The following is a 5,055-nucleotide window of genomic DNA, read 5'->3' as shown; positions in this document are numbered from 1 at the left end:
TTGAACTAGATAATTTCTAAAACTCTTTTCAAGTATAAATGCTGCGTATTGCATTAAGAATGTACATATTTTCTAAGCATCAGAAGTTGTCATAGAATTTTATTACTGAAAGATATCCCAAGAGCTGATTTAGTTCCTGTGTCTACTCAAGCAAGATTATACTTCCATCACCAATGAAGACAGTTATTCAACTACCTGATCTAGTAAAAACATAAATCTCCCTTTACACTCTTTTTTTTTGTAAACTGACTAGATAATAGATAATATATCCAGGGCTAGTGTAAGAATTTGGAAATCTCTTTAATGGCTTTAGGCTGAATATCTTGCCATTTTTAAAATTGACTTTACACATGATAGAAGATAGAAGAATGATAGATCTCTTTTGCATTATTCTTATAGCTTCAAACTCTATGAAACCATTCTTTCTCTTAATAGATCTAAACATTATAAAATTTTTCTTCCATACAAAGAAATTGTCATAAATGGAATTTGTTAGATATGGAATATAGATTTAATAGATGACGAATCATAGCTCCTCTGTGAGCTCTTCAAGTTTTTCACTCTGTTTATCTTTTTTATTTACATTATTTTGTGAGCTTTATAAACAAAACAAAAAATACCCAAGACAATGTAGTAATCAGAGATTTCATGTAGTAAAAAGTACTGGAATAATCTAGTCTTAAAAAAACATTTATGATCATTGCGACTTCATAGTATAAAAAATTCATTGATATAACTAACCTTAATTCAAAATAGATAGAAAAATGTGATATAATTGTAGGATGTATTACATCACCTAAAGTTAGCATTAAATTTTACTTCTCTAATTTCGGCCTCAATATACAAATAACTATTTAGCTTTGTAAATGAATTGATTTTCCTAAATTATATTTAGTGTTTATTAAATATATTTTACTCTGCTATTAATGGGTAAATGCATACATAAAGCTGCGTTAAAATTCTAAAGAGACAATACTCCCTAAGATTAGTTTAAATTTCCTCCAAGGCCCACAAATATTTGTCCTAGCCAAGCAGAAAGTGTAACCAAAAAAAAAAAAAAAAGATATTGGAAGGCATTCCTGTTTTCATCTTCAAAAATCTTTTCTTCAAATGTTCTTTTTCTATTAAAGTTGAACTCAAAAATCATTAGCTTTCATTGCCTAACCTTATGAAGCTTTGTTCAAGTTAACAATAAATTCTATCAGGGCTGGAACAATGTCTATTTTATATACTCGTATATTTGTTAACATCTAGCAAAGTACCCCATACAAAGCAGATTGACTTGGCTTAATATAGCATCATCTTCATCACCCTCACCATCATCATCATCATCATCATCATCATCATCATCAAATCACTATCCTGCTTACTGTGCCATACATTGTGCCTGCCACTTAGATCATTTTATAATCACACAAAAGAACTACACTTTAGGTTTATGTTTATTTTCCTTCTTTATTCCAACTTTTAATTTTGTTCAGATTATTAAAATCTACAGTAAAGTAATTATCAGATCCAGGATTTGAACAGAAGTACTCTCACTGTCCTATTGCACTTTTCTAGCATGTTCCACATGTACCTGGTAGTACACTATAAACCCAGAGATATCTTAATTAGCTCTAAGGAAAAGTATCATTAAACTATTCGACCACTGTCTTATACTACACACAAAGATTAACACAAAATGGATTAAAGACTAGAATGTAAGACCTGAAACCATAAAAATCCTAGAAGCAAACATAGGTGGTAAGTTCTTTGTCATAGGTCTTAGAGATGATTTTTTTTTTTAATCTGACACCAAAAGCAAAAGCAACAAAAGCAATAATAAATCAGCGGCATTACGTCATACCAACAAGCTTCTGCACAGCAAAAAGAAACCATCAATACAATAAAAAGACTATCTACTGGATGGGAGAAAATATTTGGAAATCAGATACCTGATAAGGGGCTAATGTCCAAAATATAGAAAGAACTCACACAACTCAATGGCAAAAAAACAAATGTCCCGGATTAAAAAATGAGCAGAGGATCTAAATAGACACTTTTCCAGAGAAGACATACAAATGGCCAACATGCATATGAAAAGATTCTCAACAGCACTAATCATCAGGGAAATGCAAATTAAAGCCATGATGAGATATCACCTCACACCTGTTAACATTGCTTTTATCAAAAAGACAAGAGTAACAAATGCTGAGGAGGATATGAAGAAAAGACAACCATTGTGCATTGCTGTTGGGAATGTAAATTGGTGCAGCTGTGAAAAACAGTTCTTCAAAAAGTTAAAAATAGAACTCTCATGTGATCCAGCCATTTGACTTCTGGGTATTTATTTAAAGAAAACAAAAACACTAACTTGAAAAGATACCTGCATTCCCACATTCATTGCAGCATTATTTACAGTAGCTAAGATAAAAGAGAAATGGATGAAAAGGGTCAAAAGACATACTTACATACATAAATTAAATATATAAATAAATAGCCTTCTTGATATAATAATTAAAAAAAAGCTATGGTTCAAATTACCTAATACATATTTATATGGAACGCAGATTTAGCAATCACATAGGGAAGGAGAGTGGTTGCCATAAATACATAATAAAATGTCTCATTCAATAACTTAAAATATTTGTATGTGTTTCAGAAAGTTATCTTCTTATAAAGATGGCAAAGTTATCCAAGTTAGTATTTCTTGGCATTAAAAAAATATCACAAAATAGATGAAATGTTATCCAATCCAGAGTGGTAAATAAAAAGTGTCCAACGAATTTGCCTCTCTGCACCTTAGGAATACAGTCTGGGTTTTTTCTGGACTCTGCCATGAATATCCCTTTCCAACTGTAGATTCAGCTCTCTTTTTATCATTTCCTGCACATACATCTGGGAAACTATTTTACCGCAAAACTCATTCAAATTCATTTTTAAAAAAAGATGGAAAGGAATGAAGCATGAAGCATCACGTAGGGAATTAGTAGTTATTTAATTGAGAGTAACACTATTGTCAAAATTGCTGCAAGGTTTGTGAATCACATGACCTGCATGTTTTCACCTCTGAAAGAAAAGCTTCTTTCAACTGCAGGCTTTTCTCATTCATGAATACTTTTATTTTGCAGACTCCTAAGTGCATTGTAAGAACTCTGTTTAAAAACAGATTACCTTAAAAGAAACAAGAATGGAAAGTGAGAGAATATATTGGAATAAGCAGTCACTCATTTTGGCTAACTTGGCCTTGGTTGGGTCATTAGAGAACCATGAACCTGTTAAATACAATTTGCAAATGTTTTCAGTGCTAGTTTTGAGTCATATTGGGCTGAATTTTACGGGTGACCTAATGAGTAATGAACTATTAAAAAATAACTACTCTGATTTTGAAAGAGTTCCATCATTTCAAATTAATTTCAACAAGAGGATAAGGAAATTTCAGATATTCCAAATGTCCTTCATTAGGGAAATCAAGAATGGTTTTCTAAAATATGTTTGGTCTCCATTATAGGCAGAGAGAGATTCTGAAACTTTCCAAGGAACTGTTGAAATTCAGTGATGAGTTTAGATCAGGTGGAATAGCAGAATGGTGTGCCTTTTCTGCCGAGATTTGCTTTAGGAAGTCAATTCACATCTTCTGTACTAGACTATGTTCTGAAAATATAGTTTTAAGGGACAAAAGGACAGGAAAAAAGTAGAGGAAACCTAGTAGGACTCTGTCTGATGCTAAATTTTATTGCAGTGGTCTCCTCCTCTTTTGAATAATAGTAACAAGTATTACCTACCCAGTGCTTTGTTGTTTGCAAAATTTATTCACATTATTTATTTAAAAAAATAAGATCTCATTGTAATCAGTTTCTACTATTGATAAAGATTTTTCCATTAAAAAGTTGTCTTTTTTTTTTTCCTTGCTCCCTCATCTCCTCCATCCTGAACCAGAACTATTTATTGAAATCCCCACTGTCACTTTTGTCATAAGTACACATTCCCTATTCTTCTCTATTGGTCTGTCTAACCAGTAGCCTATTCCACAACGAGCTAATTACTCTAACTTTATAATTACATCTGGTAATGTAAAATGTCCTTGACTCTGCTTGAATGCTTGCATTTCCATATGATTTCTGCAGTTTTCTTGTTAATTTATATACACACACATACATATTGCTAAGATGTAAAGTGGGATTGTGTGGAACGTACAGATGAGTTTTGAGAGAACTGACAAAACTGGGGAAAGCACTTAACTGGCACTTAGAGAAAAAGAATGTTCAAATGACCAATAAATGCATCAACACTTCATTACTCATCAGAGAAATTCAAATTAAAACCACATGACATTTCACTGTATACTTAACCAGAATGTCTAAAATGAAAAATACAGACAGTATCAAGTGTTGGTAAGAATGTGGCACGACTAAAATTCTCAGACAGTATCACTTAGGAAGATCATCTAGCAATATGTATTAAAAATGGCCGTGCTCGCTTCGGCAGCACATATACTAAAATTGGAACGATACAGAGAAGATTAGCATGGCCCTTTGCGCAAGGATGACACGCAAATTCGTGAAGCATTCCATAAAAAAAAAATGGCCATAGGTATGTCCCATAACCCAGTAATTTCACATCTAAAATATACCCAACAGAAAATATGTTCCCTCAACATGTGTGTGTGTATTCGTAAATGAGTGTTCACTGCAGTACTCTGTGTAATTGGCCCAAAGTGAAAACTACTGTAACCCTGAGCAAGATACCTCTCTGTGCTTTTTGTTTTTCATCTATAAAAGCAGGAAACATCATAGTGAATTATTATTTTTAAAATTTTTTAAATGTGTACTTATTTTTGAGAGAAACAGAGACAGATTGTGAGCAGGGGAGGGGCAGAGAGAGGCAGAAACAGAATCTGAAGTAGGCTCCAGACTCTGAGCTGGTAGCACAGAGCCCAATATGGGCTTGAACTCACGGACTGTGAGATCATGACCTGAGCTGAAGTCGGAGGCTTAATTGACTGAACCACCGAGGCATCCCTATTGTTGTTGTTGTTGTTATTATTATTATTATTATTATTATTATTATCAG

At 32.8% G+C, this 5,055-nt stretch overlaps 1 non-coding gene across 1 annotated transcript; it reads left to right on the top strand.

The window, feature by feature from the left end:
- Positions 1-4,454: 4,454 nt before the first annotated feature.
- Positions 4,455-4,562, top strand: LOC115513130. The gene has a single exon (XR_003968556.1). It is a non-coding gene; the product is annotated as a U6 spliceosomal RNA (small nuclear RNA).
- The last annotated feature ends 493 nt before the right edge of the window (positions 4,563-5,055 follow it).

The sequence above is a fragment of the Lynx canadensis genome, chromosome B1 (genome assembly GCF_007474595.2).
Source record: "Lynx canadensis isolate LIC74 chromosome B1, mLynCan4.pri.v2, whole genome shotgun sequence".
Lineage (NCBI taxonomy): Eukaryota > Metazoa > Chordata > Mammalia > Carnivora > Felidae > Lynx > Lynx canadensis.
Note: the sequence above shows the minus strand (reverse complement) of the source record. Positions and strands in the feature narration are given on the sequence as shown.